Raw genomic sequence first — 25,220 nt, forward strand, 5'->3', positions numbered from 1 at the left:
TGCCACTATGCCTAAGCCTAATGATGTCATTTTGGATTTTGAATTTTGTCAAAAGCTAGTTGTTGAAGTTTGAACATTGATCTATAAACTTTTGGAGTTTCCTCTTAAATCAATGAAACAATAATGCATGAAATTTATATTAGATTGTTATTTTTTTTTTCATTTTAAGCACTATATTTGTGATTTTATATGTACATTTTTTATAAGTATATATATATATATATATATATATGATTCGACTTGGTTCACAATTCAGTTTTTTAGAAATTCGATTTGAGATTTGACAACCATGGGAGTAATGTGTGCCAATAAATTTATATATGTTGTCAAGTCAAAAATTGTCCCATAAGCTTAAGCTATGAGGAAACGGCCCAACAATGCATGTCAAACTATCTGACAAACACACATCCCCCAACCCAAAAAAAAAAATATATATATATATATATATATTGAATTTGGCAAATAAAACTAAATTGTTTTGAATATGACAACTACTTTCTTCAACCTTGCATCAATTAATTCCAAGAGATTAAAAAAGAATATCTTCTCCAACATGGGAGAAAAATGGTATCTTGCAAGAGTGGTTTACAGGTATCATGAGAAGAGTACCTCTGCAAAAGAATTAAATTTTTGCTTTGAGGTGATAGGCTCCATCCGTGCTTTTATTTGCTCACAAGCATCTAGTACTGCAGCACCCATACATATCAGAGCTTGCAGAAGCTGCTGTTGGTGATGCATTTGGAACCTAATCTGACAGCAAATACAAACCAAAATAGAAATGAGGAATTGGCATCAGGAATCCAATTATGAAAGTATAAACAGTATACAAGTATACACAAATGTAACATACTGGAAGATAACAAAAAGGGGAACTTGAAAATCAGTGGAGCAGTAAAAAAATAATTGCACTATAGATGGGATTGCACCATGCACAAGAATTATTTGCACCATGCACATAGAAAACTTGCACCACCATGAAAATGAAAATATTTTTTCACTACACCACTTAAATGCAATTTCCCTAATGAAAACAGGTGGATAATCTCAATCAACTTATAACGGTTGCTTTAGAAATTGACTTTGTGATATTTATTAAATTTCATGCACAACATTAAGACCTATGATGCATGGACACGGACACGGACACTCTGATACGCAAATTTTTTAAAATGAGGGACACGATACGCTAAGGACACATTTAATATATATAATTTTATTTGTTTATTATATATCTAAAATTTATAAATAAAAAAAATTCATTGGTTCCTATAAAATTATAATAATAATAAAATTATTAAACACATTACCTAAATTTTTTAATAAAAATTGAATTTTTTTTCAAATAAAATAATTTTTTTTATAAATTTTAATTAAAACATGGATATAAATAAATAATTAAATAAATAAGAAATTAAAGGAAGGAAAAGAGACAGAAAAGGGAGGAGAGAGACACAAAATAAACAAAATCAGAGAAGAGAAGAAGAAGACAGAAGATGAAGAGAAGAAGACAAAGGGAAGAAGAAGAAGACAGAGAAGAAGAACACAGAAGACCAAGTCAAAAAAGGTTAGAATTTCTTCTCCCTTTCCTCGATCTATCTCTCTCTTTCCCTCAATCTCTTCCCTCGATCCCTTGACTTGTCTTCTTTTCTCTCCCAACGATCTGTCTCAGGCTCTCTCACTTTCTCCTCTCCAACAGGTCTTGGGCTTCTTTGATCCAAACCTGCGTGTCTGAAACGTGTCACTGCATGTCCGACTGGAAAATTTTCAAAAAAAAAAAAAAAAAAACGAAACACCTAAGGGAGAGTGTTGGACAAGTGTCCGCAGCGTATCCAACACTCGTACGCAGGCCTAAGGGACGTGTTTGTGCTACATAGATTAAGACATTAGTTGAAGAGTTCATTTTTCTCTTTATATCAACTAATAATTCGATTCCCTTCTGTTGATATAACATGATGCTCTACATAAGGTTATCTCTAATTGCATGATACCAACCAAGAACCCCCAAAGCAAAGAAAATACTCTTTGGCAGGAATATCATGATGCTGAGAGCTTAAAGTCCATTGGAACAGCAACAATGACTTCTTTCAAGCATTTCAAGAAAGCGGCGACATAGCCAAAGTCCTCGGTTATGATAAAAGGCAACTCAATTATTAAAGACGGTGCTGGCACATATGTAATGGTTGCTATAATGTTTTTGGAAAGAAACAATCTTTAGTTCTTTATGGTCTAACTTTCTAAAGTTCTTCTATTGGTATGACTCAATCTCAATCATCTTTGATGCTTGTTGCAATATCCCTTTTTGTCAAGTTGAGAATTTTGATCCCTCCCTAGGAGCAACATATCTTTCACCCACCCCACTCATTTCACTTCTCTACGTATATTGAAAAAGAATCCATAATAAAAGCTAACGTCTATAACAAGTTGAATCCAAAAAAACTTCAAGTATATAAAATTAAAACAACATAAAGACCAGCAATCTAAACCAAGTTCATTACCTTATCAGTACTTGTCTCTGATATAAACACAGAACTGAGAGGAATATTGAATGAAGAAGCAGCAACCTGGCAACTTTTGTATGTAAACCTTGCCCCATCTCAACACCCCCATGTGTAACTAACACTGTTCCATCAGTGTAAACTTGTACAAGAGCACCTGTCTATTGTCAACAAGATGCAGTAATAAGAATATGAAAAATATAGCAACACTAAAACAAAAACCAATAACCATCAAGAAACATGGAGTTTTCTTTTCTTGTAAGACAACTTCTAGAAGATTATAAAAATAAAATAAAATAAAAAAAAAAGAAAAAAGAAGAAAAAGAAAAGAAAAAAAAAAGAAGAAAAAAAAAGAGGGCACATGCTTCTGGGATATCTCCATAAAGGCCAATAACATCAAGTTCCATATGTAAGACAGTCTTACAAGAAGATACTTCATTCTCATCACTCAGCATATGACTACATCAGCTAAGCGATGAACCACCCTGTCAACGTCCCTTACAGAGACCTGAGCCATAACGAAGTATCAACCACTAAAAGGTAGGCAAAGTAATTGCAAAATCCACGTGTACATAATCATTAAATATATATATATATATATATATATGATAGCCTATATTACATGAATTCAAGAACACATCAGACTTCAGACTGTTGGTAAGCTTCAAGCTACGTTACACGGACTCGGGTGCGAGTATCGGGTGTGGGTGCGTATCTAGGGGTTGGACACTTCAAAACTAAAAAATTAAGGATACGTAGATATGGATCCAAATTTGGATATGGATACATGGATGCGTTAAATAGTTATTCCCTAAATATATTTATTATATGAAGATGAGTTTAAAATAGTTAAGAAATAAAAGATTCTGTTAAAAAAATAACAAATAAAAATTATATTAGGCATAAAATAAATTATATTATATGTGATAAAATAAATAATATTTTTATTTTAGGCATAAAAATTATATTATTTATGCTATATTATATATGATAAAAATTATAATTTATAAATTATATTATATATTATTTATGATAAATTATTATCACGGAGACTGAGAAGATTGAAGCAGATGTGGTCTAAAAAATTAAGGCAGGGTGGCTTAAGTGGATGAGCGCATCTGGGATACTGTGCGATAAACGAGTGCCTACTAGACTAAAGGAAAATTCTATAGAACAGTCATTAGACCAGCAATGTTGTATGGGACGGAATGTTGGGCAATTACGAAACATGTGATAAGATTAGTGTTGCTGAGATGGGGATGCTAAGGTGGATGTGTGGCAAGACTAGAAAAGACAGAGTTAGGAATGAATATATTCGAGAATGAGTAGGAATAGTACTGATAGAAGATAAGTTGAGAAAGAATAGATTGAGATGATGTGGTTATCTACAATGGAGATCAACAGAGCAAATAGTGAAAAGATGCGATACAGTGATGGTAAATGATGGTGCTAGGAGAAATGACAGATCTAGATTAACGTGAACTAGTGTAGTGAATAGAGATATGACTCTCCTTAATTTGACTAACAAAAGTCAAGTGGAGAAGAAGGATTCAAGCAGCCGACCTCATTTGATGGGACATAAGGCCTGGTTTCATTTGGTTCTGTTTGGTTTGGTTATTATTTATGATAAATTATACTATATCTTTTTTATGATAAATTATTTAATTAGGGTGAGAAAAGAGGAGATTGAGAGTGAGAGATGAGATGAGAGACAGAGACAGATTGAAGAGAGAGAAAGACAGAGGAGATCGAGAGTGAGAGAAGAGTGAAGACGATCGAGAGACAAATATGATTGCAGCCTGAGATGAAGATCGAAGCCCTAATCATAGGTATGCCATTGTATCCATCTTCTCCATGACCTATACCGGCGGGATTCCATACTCGTATCCATACCCGTGTCGTGTCGTGTCGACACAGGTATTTCACCAAAACTAATGAGTCTGTGTAACGTAGGTTTCAAGGTCATGCATTCATCGGCTCCACAAATTTTAAGGCAAATGACACAATCAAATTCATAAGGTTTCAGCTTCATAACATAAAGAGTCTACTATTATATATGGACTTTAGTTTTTATTTTATAATAGATAAATGAATAGTTGAAAGCCTACTGTAAAACTTCTAGAATATGAGGAACATCGTTCTCCAGCTTTTATTAAGTAATAAAACTCATCTCCCAAGAAGAAACCCAGAGGAGAATCAATTTATCTCTTATTGTTGTTCCCTAGGGAACCCATAACTTGGTATCTAGGTCTATTTAGTGAGCACAAACTTAGTATTAATATTTCTTGAGGCCAACTACGTGAGGTTTTTCTATCAAAGCTAGGCTCCGTGCTCTTTAGAAGTGATTAAGACAAGAAATTAGGGTTGGTTTGTCTAACATCTTCCTTGTTGACAAGGTAACTACAGTGGAGGCTTGCCTAAATGCTCGATAGCCACTGAGCCACTCAAAGGATAACTAGTCACCTCACGACAAGCAGAACAAGAACCAGCCAAATTGGTCAAAGAAAACTTGGGCTCTTTTTGATTGGCTTCTCAGAATTTGTTTTCTGATTTTTTTTTTTGTTTATTGTTGTTTTTTTGTTCTGGAAAAAAAAAATTAGAAATTAGTTTGACAAAAATACACACTAAAAAAGATATTTTTGAATTTTTAAACACACAATTTTTTTTTTTGGTTGGGGGGGGGGGCGCTTATTTTCATCCTTAGTGACCTTTTTTTAGAATTTTCCAAAAAAGTTTAAGCTTCTAGATTGAGCTCGACAAGACGAACCGAAAAATTATAATTTTTTTTAAAAATTCCAAAAAAAAATCTAGAAAGGATAAAACTAAGCAAAAAAATATGTTTTTTATTTTTTATTTTTTATTTTTGGCTTATGTTGGCTTTTTTAATTTTTTTTTGAATTTTTCTAAAAAAACTATACTTTTTATATTCGTCTCGACAAAATGGACTGGAAAGTAAAAATGTTTGACATAATTTTTTTTCAAAAGTCACTAAAGACCAAAAAAAATCGGAAAAAGATGTGGTTTTTTTCTATGTTCCCAAACCTAGTTGCATTTTTTTTACCAACCTAGTTTTTGAAACTTTTTGAAAAAACAGATTCTGAAAAATGAGCAAAACAAAGCCTTGAATTTGGAGGAGTTTCGATAGTGTTTGAACGCCTTTGTTAGATGGTACTTAATATTTACTTTCTTGATTGAGGGGCACACTTCAGCGGTCATCAGCAGAATTAGTTTGGAGAGCTTGGATTCTTGGAAGCAGGGAAATCTTATGAAAGATGTATTATAGATTTTTTATCTGTCAAGTGGGGGTGGAATATTGGTGGATAACAAGATCAGACGAGGGTGAGGCAAATGAGTTACTAGGAGTAGGCAACCTGTAAGAGAACATTTGTATCCACCATGAACTTTGAGATACAAAATTTATGGGATTTTCAGTCTTAAGATTATTATTTATGGTTTCTTGATCGAGCAGAAGGAAGAACCATTCTTCAAGTAATTAGTTTCAATTAGTTGAAGCTAGGCCTTGGTAACAGATGTTCCATCCTCTGTATTTCAAGTCCCCTTTCATAAAATAATTGATAGATTATCAGTAAGAGTTCATTCAAGGTATCAAATTTGAAATCAATCAGGAAAAATAATAGTGCAACCAAGCAGTTAAGATAATTCTGTTAAAGTCAAAACATCCTAGACTTTTCAGCTCACAGGGTTCCCACATGATGCAAAGGGAAAACTTCAGAAATCCTAGACCTTTTCTGTTGTCCATTAGCAACACAAATAATCAGTACATCCAAACCTTTTATACTGTCCATTAGCAACACAAATAATCAGTACATATAATGGTGTATTAGGCTAATCAGTTGAAACTTAAATGATGTGCGAGTATGCTGTTAGCACATCTTTTGTTCTTTTCCCTATCAAATTATTTGCAATGATTTTAAACTCCTTTAATGCCACCACCAGCCATGGGCAGATGGTAATTGTTCTTTTTAAGCTCCTTTTCATTGTTTTTCTTCTTCTGAGATTTGATCAAAGTTGGACCATTGACGCTGTATTTAGTTGGGGGGATTTGAGAAGAGTAAGACAAAAGGTAAGTGAAATATGAATAAAACATACCTACATTTCACCTAGTTTCACACACTTTTTTCTTTTCATTTTCCAAATCGCTTCCCAAATCCCCCAACCAAACACGGCGTAAAGTTTGCAAAGTGCAAATGTGATGAATTTCATAGAGAGATCCTTGATTGTGATGAATTGGATAATTGAGTGAATTCAACAGACACATTTGAAATACTACTCTAACCAGTGATGTTTCAGACATCACAAGAAGAATACTTGGCTCCACCCCCAAACCCAGAAAAGGAAGCATCAAATATTCATAGCCTCGTCAATTTAAAAGCATTGATATACAGTCATTAAAACACCACCCTACTTGAGAAACCAAATATACTAATATAATTTCAAAGGTTGCTTGGTTCATGAATTTGGTTGTAAACGAAATGCCAAATTTTGTTGGTACCATAGCAACCCCACGCTTCTTCCATCGATTATGAAAATTAAACTTTTCAACTTCTTTTCGGGCCTTCAGAAAGTCACATGATGACTTCAGTTCATTCCAGAGCCGCTGCAGGGTACAGTGTTGAATTTGTTGACCAAAATGTAATACGGATCCTTCACTCAAAAAATTTATTTCCTGATTGGAAAGCCATTTTATGAAAGTTATTAACATATGCAAACAACGGCTACAAATCTGATCTATTACGTAAAACACAATGACAACAAAATATCATCAAGAGCAATGACTTACCCTAATCTCTTCGGGACTTTTCTTGAGTTCCAGGGCTATTCTTTGAATCCAATTTTCAGTAATAAGCATACCTTGAGGACCACCGAATCCTCGGAAAGCAGTATTGCTAGGAAAATTAGTGAAGCAAACCCTTCCATATTATCTTGACATTTGGGATCTCATAGACATTATCAGAATGAAACATAGCACGTTCAAGTATAGCAATAGACAAATCAAGTGAATTTCCAGCATTATTGTATATTTCAAGATCAAGAGCAAGAACCTTTCCATCATTTTTAAATCCAACCTGCATCAAAAAAATTTACCTTTATTATTGACATGCTCCATCATATTTAAAATTTAGAGTTAACAAGAAGCACAAGAAAGTGCAATAACAAGCTTAAGGAGGTCTCATTAAAAAAGTTGCAAGAGAAAAGTTCCTCCTTTCTCCCTCACTACTTTTACCTTAAATGCAGAATCTATTTTGTAGTAAACAGCTAACCATGAGTAAAAAAAAAAAAAAAAAAAAAAGGAAACAGGCAAATTATTGCAGCATATGGGACAGCTCCATAATTCCATATCTTCAGTTGGTCTCCGGTTATATATACTGCTTAGATGCCAAAGTATTGCAGTATATGGGACAGCTCCATAAGTCAGTAAGATTATTTTGTTTTGACAAGTATTGTCCAACAAGACAAATAAAAATAGTACCTTGTACTTTCCAAGAAAGCTATGTCTCTGCCCAGTTGTCTTCATATCTATATCCCTGTCTAAAGTTAGTTTGACAGGTCAGTTGTAATTTATCTTCAGTTGTCATCATATCTATATCCCTGTCTAAAATTGGTGAAAAAAAAAAAGGAAACAGAAGCCACAGCAGTCAGAAAAGCTGATCTTGCCACTTTTGACATGGGAAGGCCAAGGACATGGGAAACATACTTTTGATGTTTCTGAGGGGTCTACACATAAACAATGGAAATGTTAACTGACAATAGAAGTTAAACCGCCAGAAAAGAAAATAAAAAATGAGGCCCAAAGACAAGCATCACACAGAACTGAACTCAGTAATTCATGAAACTTGCAACAATGGTGAAGGAAACAATCATGCATTATTATCCATATAAATTAGGGGTGTGCAACAAACCGATTCACCCAATGTACCCAACCAACCCGACTCGAAAAATGATGCTGCAGACAGTTTTGTCAGATAACTCAGTCAGCTACGGATAGTAACTGCAAATTTTTTCATATAGAATGCGAAACCATCAACCAGATCTGACCAAACTAATTAAATACATTAAATTTTATACGTGGCATACTCGTTTGTTAGCTATTGCATCTTTATCTCTTCTAAAAAATTTGTCTACAAGCTGTGTCAATAAAGTTGTTGGAAACATCAGAAGTCATTAATACAACATCAAAAAGCCTGCAAGTCTTTGAAAAGAAAAGAAGTCATTATTATATTTGATAGGAAAACAGCTACCTAATGCCTATCCCAAAGCCTAAAATTCTTCTTTTAATTGATGAAGATTACAATATCCTTATTCTTTATTTTGTTATTCTGAAACAAGCTTCTCTCACCTCTTAGCTTTCCCTTTAATTCTCATACTCACTCTCTCTCTCTCTCTCTCTCTCTCTCTCTCTCTCTCTCTCTCTCTCTCTCTCTCTCTCACATTGAACTTCTTTCAAATCTTTCTTAAACTTTCACCTTTGATGCCTCATATCTCTCCTTCTATTTTCCTTTTATTTCTCATATCCCTCTCTTAGTATTCCTCAACACCTCACCTCTAAAACTCCCTCCTCTCCCTCTTACCCTCTCTCATAACCAGAAGGTTATTGTACTAGTTATTTTGCAGTGGACGACAACGAAGGCTGCTTTGGTCGGAAATCAGTGGCCAACAAATAAACCCAATAAATCTCTCTTCCATTTTTTTTCCTTTTTCTTCAGTCTCAGATTTGTACATATGGATTAGGAATTGAAGAGAAAAGTGTAACTCACCGGCTTTGTTTCTTCCCAACTGAAATTCGACCGCCAAAGTTGGTTTCGAAGTGAGTGGTTTCGAACAATAGCACGGTTGGAATCGGACCAAGAAAAGTGTAACCCGATAGAGTCTATTCGAGTAATGGGTCAATGTCAAACCCGAACGGACTCGACCCATGCACACCCCTAATATAAATCAACTACATATGGCACTTTTTGGAATCAAGAAAGCATGACACACATTGAAAAGAAAATGCAGGTCAGGTATATGGAGTTAAGCAATTAAAAAAAGCCAAAAACAGTGCACTTCTGAGAATATATATATATATATATATTTTTATCGGCAAAAGAAATCTATATTGATGAACCATATATAAATTACATATGATAGGAAAAACATCAATAAAGAGGAGCTTGGAGCTAGAGAAAGCTCCAACCTCCAAGTTGGTGAGAAACCAACAACACAAAACAAAGCAAGAGCAACACCTAAATGACAGATAGACAAACAGCTGTGACAGATTGACAAACAGATGCAAAATCAGCAACAAATAGAGGAGCGTCGATCAATTTCCACACTTCATAATTGATTTCCAAAATCAGCAGCAGGTAGACATGCTCCAACCTCCTAGCTACTAAAAAAGACCAACCAGATGCAAATCAGCCACTAATGGTAATCAACGAGACAAACCAGATACAAATCTAGAATGAACCAGAACAAAACAGATGCAAGTCCAGGATAAACCAGCAACGAAACCAGCAAGAACCCAGAGCAAGCGAACCAGTAAGAGCCTAGGGCAGACCAGAAGCAAAAGCCAGAGCAAAAACCATGCAAAAACCATAGCAAACAATAGCAGCAATAACAGTCCAGAAAAAGAAATTGTGCAGCCTCAGCCTCTGCTATTCCAACCCAGAACAGATTAGCAGTCCAAATTGCAATTAAAAGATGATAAAGCTCTAGAGGCAAAATGGCACACAACCAGCCCCATCTAATAATTTGTAAACCCAGCTCTGATTTGTCTCCAATTGAAGGTTAAATCATCAACTGTGAAGGGAAGGTCCTTAAATGGTTGCTTTCAGCCATAGTGCTACTCTGATTTTGATAGATTCACTCATATCTGAAAAGTTTGGTTGAGCCTTTTCGAAAATACATTCGTTCCTACATTTCCACAGCGACCAAAGAACAATGAGTGGGATAGCTCTCCAAATTAATCTATCAAAGTGCTTGAAGTTTACACTCATCCACCATTGGAGAAGGCCATCAACTGAATCTTGAATGCACCAAGAAAGCCCCCAATCATGAATAATTGAAGACCAAATCAGCCAAGAAAAAGGGCAGTAAAGCAAGACATGGGAAGCAGATTCAGAGTCATAGCCACAGAAGGTGCAACTGGTGGAGACAGATGGGTCTAAAATACCAATTCTGTGCATAAATTCTGCTGACTTAATTTTGTTCTTCCAAGCCAACCAATAGAAAAAAGAAACCTTAGAGGGGACAACTCTATTCCAAATATGATTACAGATTGGAAGATTACGACTAAGGATGGAATTACTAAAAGAGTATATTGAAGAAACAGAAAACTCACCAGTGCTTGCAGAAGCACAAGCCCAAAAATAATAGTCAGCTTTGTAAGAAGACAGAGAAGGGGCTGAAGATAGGGCTCCAAGTAAACTAGATTCTTCATCTAATTCCCAAGTAAACAGCACTCTTCTAATGGGAAAATTCCAATTGTTTGGGCTGGTTTTCCTTGCAAAGTATTGATGAAGAGAGCCATCTTTATCAGTTGAGAGATTAAAAAGGAAGGGAAAATCATTCTTAAGGCAAGTGTTGCCACATCATTTGTCATGCCAAAACTTAATTCTATTTCCGCCCCCCCCCTTTAATATGACAATTATCCACATAAAAATTGAAAACATTACTGCTATGATTCCCAATAGATAAGATGTCTTTCAAAATCTAGAATGTTTGTAAGAGAATCTTACCGGCGGATTCCAACAAGTTTCATATATATTGTATTTGCTACATATAGCCCTCCTCCAAAGAGAGTTAATTTGAGTTCCAAATTTCCACCACCATTTAAGCAATAGACATGCATTTACATCTCTGATTCTTCTAATGCCCAGACCCCCTTGATTAATGCTTTTTGCGGCCTCCCCCCATTTCACTAAATGAACTTTTCTTTTCAGGTCATTACCACCCTATATAAAAGCTGATTCAATCCTCTCGATTTCTTTGGCCACACCTTCTGGCATCTTAAATAAAGAGAGAAAATAAACTGGTAAACTAGATAAGGTGGACTTGATTAGAGTTAATCTACCTGCAAAAGACAGCAGTTTTCTCTTCCACCCCGAGAGTTTGGATCTGATTTTGTCAAGCATAGGTTTCCATGTAGATTTTCTCCTGGGGTTGGCTCCAAGAGGTAGACCCAGAAATCTCAGAGGTAGGCTATGAACTTGATAGTTGAGGAGCTTTGCAAAGGAGAGCAAGAGAGCATCATCCACACCAACACCACACACCACACTTTTGTGATAATTTATTCTAAGACCAGATAAAACTTCGAAGCATCTTAGAATTCTTTTAATAAGCACCATCTGATCCCAATCTGCTTCAGAAAAGATAATTGCATCATCCACAAATTGTAGATGAGAGAAAAGGACATCCTTAGACCCAACGAGCACTCCTCTAAGAATGCCAAGATTAATTGCTCTGACCAAAAGAATGTTAAGACCTTCAAACACAATATTGAACAGAAAAGGTGAAAGCTGGTCGCCCTGTCTAAGACCTCTTTGTGGTGAGAATTTGCTAGTTGGTTAACCGTTCACAAGAATGGAGATTCTAACTGAAGAAACACAAGTTTTCATCCAAGAAATCCATTTATTCCCAAACCCAAAATTGGATAGCAGAGAGAATAGGAATTCCCAGTTCATATAATCAAAGGCTTTCTCGAAGTCTAGCTTTAAGATCAAACCAAGCTTCTTGGACTTTTTCCATCCATCCACCACTTCATTGGCAATGAACACCCCATCTAGGATGTTCCTCCCACCTATGAATGCAGTTTGTGTTTCACCAATGATGGAGGGTAGAACTGGCTTCAATCTATGTGTTAATACTTTAGCCAGAATTTTGTAACGAGAACTTACAAGACTGATGGGTCTGAATTTAGACAGGCCAGTGGGATTGTCCACTTTGGGAATTAGACTAATAAAAGTGCTGTTGATGCCATAGGTTAGTTTGCTATTCGAATGGAAGTCTACAAAAAATTGCATAATCTCAGGATTCATGACCTTCCAAAATTTCTGGTAGCACAGCAAGTTAAAACCATCAGGGCCTGGAGCTTTGTTGCTATTGCAATCCTTAATTGCAGCCAATACCTCAAATTCACTGAACTCTGAGACAAGGTGATGAGAAACATAGTCTGCCCCAATGGTCTTGAATACCTGTGAGAACCCGAATATAAAAATTAAGTAAATAATTAAATAATAATATTACAATCTCAAATATTTTGGTGGTGAATTCTAAGGTGCAAATTAAACATTATTGGAGGATCTTTTAATTAATTTTAAACTCAAAATAAATTTATGGTGAAAGTCTTTAATTCAGAGGCAAGATTTATTATATAAAATAAATAAATAAATAAATTTAAGTGCCAAATTAGTAAGCATATTTTGATCTAGTAATAGTTATATTTTATTTAAATTAATGGGTTAGAAAATAAAATAATATTAAGAGATAATAATTTAGGGCCTTTTGTTTAGATATATAAAGTAACCCTAGGTTACCTAATACAATATATAACAACACTAGGGTTCCTAATCAACACTATAACAACAGCCACAGTAGCCACGGGGAGAGAGAGAGTTTGAGAGAAAAGAAGAAGAAAAGAAAAGGGGATTGCAAACAAGGAGTAATTTTTGAGTATGTGGTAGGTCTTTATCTTTCTTCTTCCTTTTGGTTTTGTTTTTATCCTTATTCCATTATTATTTTATTCATTCATGGAGGTTGTAGGTTTATATATTTTGTATATATATATACTGTTAAGAAATTTGAGGAGTTAAATTCATGTTTAAAGAATGTGTATTATTCTTAGTTAAAAAATTCTGCGCATAATCACGAACTTTAAAAATCAAGAAACCATATCAAACGGATGAATTTTAATCTGAAATTTTTACAGCAGATCAATTACATATTGAATTGCATATCTGATTTTTTTTCATAATTTTTGGGAGTCGAAATCCATATAAATTGAGGTATTCAAATCTGTCCAGGAAACCAGTCCGAAACAGTAAATTCGGGAGTGTTGTTTTCTTTGGGTATAAATCCAAAAATTATCAAATCAGTGTCATTAGAACCGGTTATGAGTCTAGTTTCGTACGTTTTTGGCCTTGCATTGATTGCTCGTGTATATTAAAATAACCATCAATTTCTTTAAAGTGCTGCAGAAAACAACCTGTTTGGATATAATAAATTGTTGATAATTATTTTGATAAGAAAATCAAGTGAAACCAATTGGGTTTGAAACTTAGGATATATTAGTTGATATCTGGATGTTTTTGAAATTTTTCGAATAGCGTGGAGTGGGTTTTGTAATTTTCAAAGTTAGCGAATAGATTGAGAAAACTTGTTTAAAAACTCTGTTTTATCTTAAAGTCACTTTTAGTTAAGTTTCGATCGGAACCTATGTCTTGGGTGATTTTAGACCTTGAAGTACGTGAACTTAGGTAATATTTAAGAGTAACGGTGAGTTGGGTTGAGCCGTGTTAGTGCGCTTTAGTTGAGGTTACTTAGTTCCTATTCTCTAGTATTTTTAAATTAGTAGTGACGTGTAATTTTTATACTTGGTTCAGGGTACTAGTTGGACTTTTACACTTTATTCGAGGATTATATTATTTCATTTTCAGGTGAGTAGTTTCATGCTACGTATTTTTATAAATGTTCCCCTACCCTGAACTGTTGGAAAATTAAATTGTTGTTTCAAGACTAAACTGTTTTGATAAATTATTATATTATCAATTGAATCAAATTATTTCTGAAACATGTGTGAACTTGGCATACTGTAAACTATTTGTTTTGGTCTCATGTGTTATAATGATGAACCACCATGTTTTGCGAAACTGATGTGTATTGATTATTAGGACCATGTGTGTATTTAGTCCAAGGAAATTATTCCACTGTATGTGGTGACTCTGGCCACTAGAGAACAGATCCGGGTTGGGCCGTGATGACTCTAGTGCTCAACGATTGTAAGGAAAAGATCTTTAAAAACAACTATGTGACCTTCAATCGGATCGTCTTTGAGAAAAGGCCCAGGTGCCACCCTGAGGATGACTCTTAGTTCGATATTGGATCCAACGGGGCTTATAGCCTTGAGAACTGTGTGGCATATTATTTGTTTTTCTCGGTACCCAGAAAATTATTGGTGTTCATGTTATAATCTGTTTTAAGTGGAAAATGTCGTTTATCATGTTTTTGCGAGACATGAGTATTTTAAGTATTGAACTGTGGAACATTCTTTTTGAAACAGATTGTATTTACCAAACTGTATGCCAATCTAGTTTCTGTGATATATATCTTATTTTGGAATTGAACCCTGTTTTCAAAACTGTATTTACTATCCATGTTGCTACTCACTGAGCTATCAGCTGACTTAGTTGTTTACCATTTCCAGGTGTTAGAAGGACTTAAAGTCGACTCATGGCATAGCTGAGACTCGATTGCATGAACCTCTAGGGCATTTATTTAATTTGTTTTAGGTTGCTTTGTTGAGTTTTGTGCATACATTGTGGTTGGGTTTTATTTAGAATTATTTTATTTTGTGGGCGGTTTGTGTCCCATTTAGTATATATATATTTTTAGGAAGTTGGTTATGACTTGTTTTTCAATTATGGCATGTCACTGGATTGAGTCTTGATTTATTTATTTCTGGGCTATCATCACATTTATTCTTTATGGTTTTGGATTCATGTTTAGGCTTACGTGTGCCTTGGGCTAAGTTCCTGTGGGCCACGACCGGTCATACCCGGATTTGGGGTGTGACATATGTACTATAAAGTCTAGACTACCTATAAAATGTTCCTAGTAGCCAAAGGGTCAGTGTTCCCTATTTTGCAATCCTAACCCTAGTATTAATAGTAAAGGAGGAGTTGCAAATCAGTGGAAACAAGTGAAAGTAATTGCAAAAATATGGAGATGCAAGTGGGGTCTGTGCTTTGGTGCAAGTAAGACTACATTTTGCAGTTGCAACAGAGCACATACCCACTTACACATGTCTTTGCAATTACTTTCAATCTCCCCACTTATTTGCAATTCCCACAGTAGTAAAAGACAAGTAAAGCTATAGTTAACTTGTGGTGTTTCAATTCCATAATGTTGAGACAAAGAATCTGAAAATATGTTTGTTAAATACAGCCTTATCCTAGTCAAGCCAAGGATCAAATTTTCATTTTGGTATGTTGTATCGGTTAGCTGGGAAACAAAAATGTTTTGGAAGTGTTTTGAAAACATAAGAGAAATGAGGAAAAAAACAAAACAAAACAAAAAACAATTGAATGCATTTGAAAATGTTGACAACAAAAACTAAAATATGTATAAATGTTAATACACTTTATGAATATTGGAAGGTCATTAAAAAAAGGTTAAAAACTAGTTAGGGAAGTGGTTTGCCATTGTAAGAAAAGAACATTTTAAAAATGGAAAATTCTAGTGGTAGTGATCTAGAGTATAAGAAGCTCAAGGAAGATTAAATTTAAAGAAATGATGATATTAGTACATAAGCATGATTTCAACGAGAAACCGTTAGGAACAATATATAACTATGTTTCTTGCGACAACCCCATAACGTTTTAAACTTACATCTATTTAATTATGAATGTGATCTATGTGTTTACTGTGTATTTAAATGCCTATCTATTCGTTGTAGGAATATATGTAATGATTTCTGTTCAAAATTTGGAATTGGAAGCCTTAGCAACTTCAGAAACCAAAATTGATTAGTTTAATAAGAATGGCATAATTTTTAGAGCCTAATGGGAGATTTGATTAAAATTTGATTCGGATTAAATTAATTAGATCGAATCAATTAGAATTAAGTGAGATTAGTTAACCTGACGCTTACTTAATTAGTCAAAGTTAATTACAAGAATATATATGTTGAGAAATGTGATTAGGCTCATGTTATACACTCAAAATTCTGCTGAGATTGATTTTACAGAGAGAGGGAGTCAATTTAGAGAGAGAGAGGAGGAGGAGAACTTGAAGATTTGGCTAGGGGATTGGTGAATTGGGTAGAAAAGCTCAAAATTCTTGCTAATTCAAGTTTAATTGAATAGCTTTGGTGAGTATTTAACTCTTAATTTATGAATTGACACCAACAAATATGTGAATTCAAGAGATTATGCAATAACATGAGAGAATTGAGCTAAGAGTAGTGAATTTGAAGTTAATCACACATACACGCATATTTCATCATTTGTAAGTTTGATTTTCCAAGAATTCTTACATGCATGAAACTCATACTTGTTGATTCCAAGAGCTCTTCAAGAATTTATACTCAAAATTGCATATGCAAACATCTTGGAAGGAAAAGGATTGAAATCCTTACATGCATGATTGAAGTGTGAAGAATTGAGTTTGATTTTGCGAATTGACAATGGTTTTGAACATAAGGTTTGGAATTAGTTTTGTAATCATGTTTTTGAAGGTGTATTTGTGGTCTAGAACATGTCAAGCAAGAGTTTGTAACATTGAATATGTGTTTTGAAGCTCAAAGTATGTTCTAGAAATTCCAAAATTCGACTGCACCACTCGAGCGAACAAGTTGTCGCTCGAGCGCACATCTCATGCATCCAGCATTTTTGCAGAGACATTACATTTGGCTCGAGCAACCAAATGACCGTTCAAGAGAACTCAGTTTGTATTGCACCATTGGCTCAAGCGACCATCGAGCCTAGATTCAAACAAACCAGTACTTTAGTAGACCATAATGTCATGTTTCAATATATTTTGAAAAGCCATGTTTTGTTCATATTTGCATTCTCTTTTCTTTCTAAAGCATTCTTAGGCATGAATTGAGCCTCCCAAATGAATTAATGAGTAAGAACTTGGCATCAGAGAATTGGATTAAATAAGAATAATTTGATTAAGCAACGAGCCTCAATATGTGTATATATTTATGAATTGTGTAGGTTCATCCACGACGCAGTATCATTAATCAAATCACTGTGAGCAATATCTTAGTAAAGATATTTCCATCTACATTATTATCTAAGTGTTACCAATTTAGTAAGTTTTTTGTCCGAACCTATGATTTTGTGCTATGAATGAGCTTTCTATCTGTTTGCTAAATATGATCTGTGTAAATGTGATTGACAAGTACAAATGAATATGATGGACCTAAGGCCGTTCTGTATAATTGATATGGACCCAAGGCCGTTCTATATATTTGATAAGATGGACCTAAGGTCATTCCGAATATCTGATAAATCTGAATATCTGTTATGAGTTGACCAAATGGTCATTATACAACTGTAAATGATTGGACCCAAGGTCATTCCGCTAAGTTATGATCAGTTATGTTCTGCACATCTGTTATACGTTGGACCCGAGGTCATTCCGCTATCTATTGGACCAAAGGTCATTCTGTTATGAATTGTATATGATATGGATATGTTTATGTTTATTCTATTGAAGTCATTCATATAACCACTTTACTTTGATGTTATTCACTAGGCATTAGCTCACTCCGTTATATATATGTATGTAGGTGAGCAGTGAGATGTCCAGCCTTAGAGAACTGGTCAAAGTTTACCTAACCTTTGTGAAATATGTCAAGGAGCGCCTCACAAGTGAGGCTTTTGTTTTCTTTGATCTTTTGTTTTCTTTCGTTCTTCCTACTTGACCATGGTTGTACTTAAGTTTTTGGGTTTTTGTATGATAATGATCTTGTGAATGGTGTTGGACATGTATTATCTGTTTGTTTATATATGGATGTGAGTTCTTAATATAAATAAAATGTTTTTGTTATGCCATATATGCAAAGCTCATTTGACAAAATTTATTATTCAGCTTCCGCTTCTGGCCCAACATAACTAAATATGTTTTGAATTTTGTCTGAAGCCATAGGTAATCTTATTATTACTAGCCGGTTATAACCCAAACCTCTAGGGGAGAGTTCGGGTCATGACATTTCTAGTGTTATTACTGTCTTATTTTATAGTTATTTCATGTTTTCTAGAGTTTTTAGGTCAGGGGCATTTTGGTAATTTTTAGATTTGTTTACATGGACTATAAGGGTCACCCACGGGTTGTCTTGTGAATCAAGTTATTTAATTGGTGTTTTTATGCTTCTTATTTCGTCTTAGATTGGTTTTTGAAGCCAAAATTTTAGTAGTTTCTTACTTTGAAATCCTAGTTAATAAAGGAATTCTCTAAAGTCTATATAAAGTCATGTAATGCTTTTAATTTATTAAAGTTGATATTTTAGAGACTTTCAAAAGCTTTGAAACTTTTTGTGTATAGTATGATGCAATCAAACCCAAGGTGTGATACCTAAAGGATTCTAGGAGCGATTCCTATAATTATCTTCTTCTTCTCTTTTTTCTTCTTTGCGCACATCTCAGGTAACTACCCACAGCCCTCTAAAAGTGCACTTTTCAACCTCAAACCCTATCTAATCACCCCTAAATCAACCCTAATTCCTTCTGTTATCTATTAGCCTTCAATTTAACCATTGAAAACCTAAATTACTCACTATTTATATCGTCAAATAACCTCTATTCTAAAAATCCAGCAAGCTGTCCTGCATCAAGTAGTAGGGATCAAAACAAATGACTTAATTTATGCCTATTTTTTCTTCTCCTCACTATCTCTCTTCTTCTCCTATCTAGTTTCTCGAATTTTCTAATAAATTCAAAACTTTTCTTTATTCTCAAACTTTTGTTTTGACAAAAAGAGCCATATAGAAATGAGCATTATTAAATATTCTTAAAAGGTATTGAAACAATTCATTCTTTCGGTATGGTTTGTAGAGTTTTAGTGTGTTTCAGTGCATTTCAGTATGTTTTGATGAAAACATTGGAATTTCAGTATGCAATAATGTTTAGTTTCGTTTTCTTAATAAATGGAAATGTTTCAATTGTTTCAATGGAAAATAAACAAATTTTGTTCCTCGGAAGAAGTCTAAGGAATTTTAACACAGGTTCCCAAATTCTTCTTCCTCTCCTCTTTTCATTCTTCAAATTTTCCTTTCCAAAACAACTATTCATAGGGTACCAGTACCATTCAAAGCCCAGAAATAGCTTCTATTTCATCACCACAATCCTATCCCATCTATCTGCTAAAAATATGAAATTTCAACATAAAAGAAACACGATATTCACAAATATTGGTGGCCAAGTACTCCTACCTAACCCACGTTTCACTCACAAGATCCACCATTACAAGCAAAAACACCCATTGAATATAACACATGGCATATACTTGTTCTTCATACATCCACTATACCCATTACACTATTTCACAACACCTATTAATCTGATAGATATTCAAGCCACCTTATCAGTTAAGCTTTCATTCCTTCTTCTTTCAATGAATGCACAGAAACTTATATACAAAATAACTATATTCACCGAATATTGGTTTCTACTGTGGAGATGGAGTTATTCAAGCACCAAACTAGTTCTTCAATTTTTACCAAAAGCTACTCCTATCTCCTCTTCACGGCTGCTAGTTGAATAATATGAGAGTTTAGGGTTTTTGTTAGGAAAACTAGGGTTGCTTTATATATATCTAAACTTAAAAGACTCTAAATTAATATCCTGTTTTTATTTTGTTATATTTCCTCTCATCATTAATTTAAATAAAATACAACTATTATTAGATCAATATATATTTACTAGCTTGGCTCTTTTTTTTCTTTTTCTTTTTTAAATAATAAATCTTACCTCTAAATTAGAGATTTCCACCATAAATTTTTAAAATTAATTAAATGACCCTCCAACAATATTTAATTTGTACTTTAGGATTCACCGACAAAATATTTGAGATTGTAAAATTATTATTATTTAATTATTTACTTAATTTGTATATTCAGGTTCTCACACATTCTAACTTGCTTCTTTTTCTTTTTTCCTCTAAGTTCTTCATTCCTAATCCATTTTCATCCTAACTTTTTCATGATTCAAGATGTCAAGGAGGTCTACTACAAGTGTTGGGACAAAATTCTCACCTTAGAACACTTTTAGAATGAGTTCTTGGTTGATTCTCTTGAGCTCTCCCTTTTCTCCTTCCTTTCTCTCTTTTCTCTCATTCTCTCTCATTGTTTCTCTCAACTTCTAGCAGATTTCTCTTTTTGTTTGATTTGGATACTCAAGATTTTATTTAGTGTGGCTTGGGCAAAGGTGCAACATTATTAGCTAACTCGTTTTCCTTGCTTAGGCTTAGTTAATCAAGTTTAAAGCTAAATAACCCAATCTTATCCTAATCGTATTTAATCTAATTAATTCTTTCCCGAGAATACTTAATTATTACTAATCCTAATTAGCAAAATAACAAATAGCATGAAATGGTCAAGGTCATTAGACTAAGATCTTTAAGCTCCTCATTTAAGGCATAGGCTCATCCTAAGGTTTTTAAATCAAGTTTCAAACTATTCCCTAAGTTTAGACACAAAACATACAAGTCCTATACAAAACTTCCACTCCTTACTCCTTCTCAATACTATCAAGCCTAATATGAAACAAGTATAGAATACACGACTTAAATGCATAGACAATAAAGAATGAATGATGCATGAATGGGTTTGGTTGTCACAAAGAGAGTCCCAAATCTGCTTTGAGGTTTGACAAAACTCAACGTTAGTGGCAATATGGGGTTCCAAACTATGCCAAAGCCATCCCATCACAACTGAATCCTCACTTAACCAATCATCATAAGCCTTGTCCTCAGCAGAAGGAAGAAGATCCGAGAGAAATTTCTGTTTCTTTTTGCCACGGAGAAATACTTTCATGTGCCCAAGCCAAATAATTGAGACCATTCAGTTTCTTTGTAGTAATTGATTTAGGCAAATCATCATCCTTTAAGGACTATGGGAGGTTTTTCTTCAACCATAAGAACAAACAATAAGAACTTAAAGCAAAAACAGCAACAGCCACCAATGGCAAACTTCAAACAAAGCCTCAAAGGATCACAAAACCTCAAAACAACTTCAAGCAAGGACTTTTGAGGTTCATTTGGCACCCACAGAAGCAAACACAAGCAAAAAAAAAAGCAAATGGGTTAACCACCCACAACAAAGCCGAAGTCGCGATGAACAAAAAACACACCCTGGAGCCACAAATCATCAAACAAATCTCAAAGAAAGCCTTAAATAGCCCAGTTGGCCCCCATAAAGTAGATTACAATGAAGAAAAATCACAAGTAAAGCTTCCAGAAGCATATCGCAAAATATCAAATATATATTTCGAAAATACTTCAAAAAACAAAAACAACCATCAAACAGCCTAAAAAAATTTCACAAAAATCACCAAAATTACCAAGAGGGTGAGACGAATCAGGTCATGTGTTCGCCTGTTCCTAACGTCCATACAGATGCTGACATCATGCTGACATCATCGTACAGAAAATGATGTCAGCACATCTAGGTCATCGTGTGAAAATTTCTAGACTTTAACAAGGCATGTGATTGTAAGATCGAAGTGCTCTGATACCAAGTTAAAGAGTAAAGTTGAAAGGAATAAGGATTAAGGTTATCAAGGAAAGAGAGAAGAGAAGAGAAGAGGAAAGCAGATAATGTAGAGAACAGGTTATTGGGTCACAATTAAAAACCCTCACCCAACACATATTTATATTAAAACATTAATATTGCAATGACAATAATAACCTCAATATAATATAAAATAACATAACAAATCTAACGAGAAGGAAAATGAACAAGCAGACAGGAGTCAACAAAAATCAGCTGCTAGTTAAAAACTAAAATTAATACTTCAGAAGTGCTATAGGAAATGTGTGTGTGTGTGTGTGTGTGTGTGTGTGTGTGAGAGAGAGAGAGAGAGAGAGAGAGAGAGAGAGAGGATACTTGATTACATTAAACCTTCCTCAAAACAAATGCATGTATGTTCACCATACAAGTATGCATGGCCCATTACAACCAACTTTTATCACTAAGCTAAAACATTCAAAGACGCATTAAGTCAAACACAATAAAACCTTGCTCTGCACGTCACAGAGGTTCACAATTCAGGCATGCATGACCAGTACAGCACTTCCACTTAAAAATAATAATTCCACTAAAAGAAGAAGAAAGAAAAATAAATCAGAGGACATCACCAATAGGAAAAAGAAAATATTTCTTTTCATTAAACTCCTATTATATATATTAAAAAAGCATATCAATACACACACACATAGAGAGAGAGAGAGAGAGAGAGAGAGATTACTTTTCAAAAGTCCATACCTGAAGTCTCGCAGACAGATGAACCTCAGGAGACCCCACAGCTGTCCCTTGTTTTATAATGTCATAGTTTTGGCTTCCAATGACAGATGGTCGATGAAATGATTGCACAGCAGATAGATGAGATAATGATACACTCTCAGTGAAGGGTGACTTCCCTTCCATTTGATGACAAACCTAAAGGAAAAATTTGAAGAAGAAACTTAGAGTTAAAGATCTCCGAAACTCCACCATCCCGCCAGGTGCATCTTCCTTGCATCTTCCTTGATCAAAATGTCCCTTTCCAGGACTTTCAAAGCACCCTACAACAGCTCATTGTTCCAAGTCTTCGCATTAAGATAATCTTTTGTTTTTGTTGTAGAAAGAGAAAGAGGAGCAACCCCACCATACGCAATTGATGCACCTGAAACTACCCATTTTTCATTCTTTTCTTCAAGACAAACACGAATTCCAGCATTTACAATGGCAATATCATCATCTCTTCGATGAGCCTGCTCAAATTCTTTCACAAATTTAAATGGCCTAGTCCAAGGTAAAAAAATTGAGAGTAAAATTTCAGTACCTGCCAGATCAACCTTACGATAACCAAGGAAGAAATTTTCTGCTGCAACCGTTTTAATGTTTCCCTGGCAATCAATAATTTGAAATTTTGCTCCTGCAGCCATCCAAAGAGGATTCAAGTCTGATATTGGACTGGCTGTACAGATGTTCCCACCAATAGATGCAACATTTTTTATCTGTGTACCAGCAAACCATTTTATCTGTTCAATGAAGGCTTTGCAGGATGAAGTCTCATGATCAGCTCGCTCTTTATTTGCCTTTCTAAAAACTTTCAAAAGTTCAGACAACCTTACTTCAGCACCTATCTCCCAACCATCATCCTTAACGCTCAATTTATTTAGTTTAGGTACACATGCAACACAGACCAAAACTTGATACTGAATTCCTTTTAACCTCATTTCAATGCCTATCTCAGTGTTACCTATCACCAATTTTGCATCTAGGTATCTTGATTTCAAATCTAAAACGTGTTGAAGTCGTAAGGGTCGATACCACTTAAGCCCACCAGACCCATTCAAACTTAGATACGTGAGTTTCCTCAGTAACAGCTTAGAAGGAAAAATGAGCTCTTTGTTGGTATACGTCTTTCCATCGATCTCACTGTATGAGATAGGCTCATACCTTTCACCACAAGCTGTTTTTTGTTCATTGGTATCATCTTTGCAAACAGTTTCCGATCCACATGAGCATGGTTTTCCAGTTGACGGGCAAACAAACTCACCCCTTGGAGTGCTACTTAGAGATGCATCAGTGTATAGCATATCATTAGTTTTTGCAAAGACTTGAAATGCATAAACAATTGGTCTGTAACCAGTGCATCGGCACAAATTTCCTGCAAGGCTTTCTTCAATCTGCTCTTCAGTAGGTGGTGTTTGACTTGACCTTAATAATGCATACATTGACATAATAAAACCAGGAGTACAAAATCCACACTGTGAGCCATGAGACACTGCTAATGATTCTTGCACAACATTCAGAAAATTCAGATATAGTTGAAAACATTGTAACTACAGAAAATATGTGACAAGCTATGATACCTGAACCTGATCCAGGCCATATTTACGGTTCCCAACTCCTTCCACTGTAATTACATGCATCCCTTCCATAGAATACAAAGGAGCCAAGCATGCATTGATAGCATAATGCCTACAAAAATAATTAAATTAAAATAATTTAGGTTGTTGGATTTGAACTCATAGAGACAAGCAACATGAAAAAAAGAAGCCAAGACAAATTGAATACTAAATTTTGCAAATTTATTTTTTAAAGTAAATATGCAAAACACATCAATTTTATGCAAGTTTTTTTCATTATGCAATACACATCATCATATGACAGAATGGGAAACAAACTTACTAGGGTAGAATGCTAATAACCTTCAACAAAAATTTAAAATTTACTGCACCGATCCAAAACCAAAACATCCTCTCCCTCCCGGCCGACCCTAACCTCATACAGAAAGGCCAACAAATCCACCAACTGCCCAAACTCCAAATCTTGAGTCTATTGACGAATCAATATATCCCAAACCAACTCCTCCACCCAAATATGAAGCCACCATCACATCAGCATCCACCACCAATTGAAAGATCAAAGGAAAACGCTCCTGTAAAGTAATCTACCCACACCACCGATCCTTCTAAAACTGCACATGCATTCCATTACACACTCGATACTAGATTTGATCCCAAAACCGAACCCTACCCAACCAAATTCCTTTCCACAAACCACACCCACGAGAACCCCCCACCTTCCTGGTACACCAATCACCCTTCCCTAACCTATACTTGGATGCCACCACCCTTCGCCATAACTGATCTTGTTCATTGGAAAACTTCCACAACCACTTCCCCAACAAAGCCAAATTAAACTTACACAACCTCCTCACCCACAACCCCCATCAACCTTAGGACAACAAATCTACTCCCAACTAACGAGATGATACCGAGCTTCCCCACCAT

The 25,220-nt window shown here is 34.8% G+C and overlaps 1 pseudogene; it reads right to left on the bottom strand.

Moving 5' to 3' along the window:
- Positions 1–594: 594 nt before the first annotated feature.
- On the bottom strand, positions 595–25,220 carry LOC114256908 (xanthine dehydrogenase 1-like; annotated as a pseudogene).

The sequence above is a fragment of the Camellia sinensis genome, chromosome 14 (assembly GCF_055761805.1).
Source record: "Camellia sinensis isolate YWXY chromosome 14, ASM5576180v1, whole genome shotgun sequence".
NCBI lineage: Eukaryota > Viridiplantae > Streptophyta > Magnoliopsida > Ericales > Theaceae > Camellia > Camellia sinensis.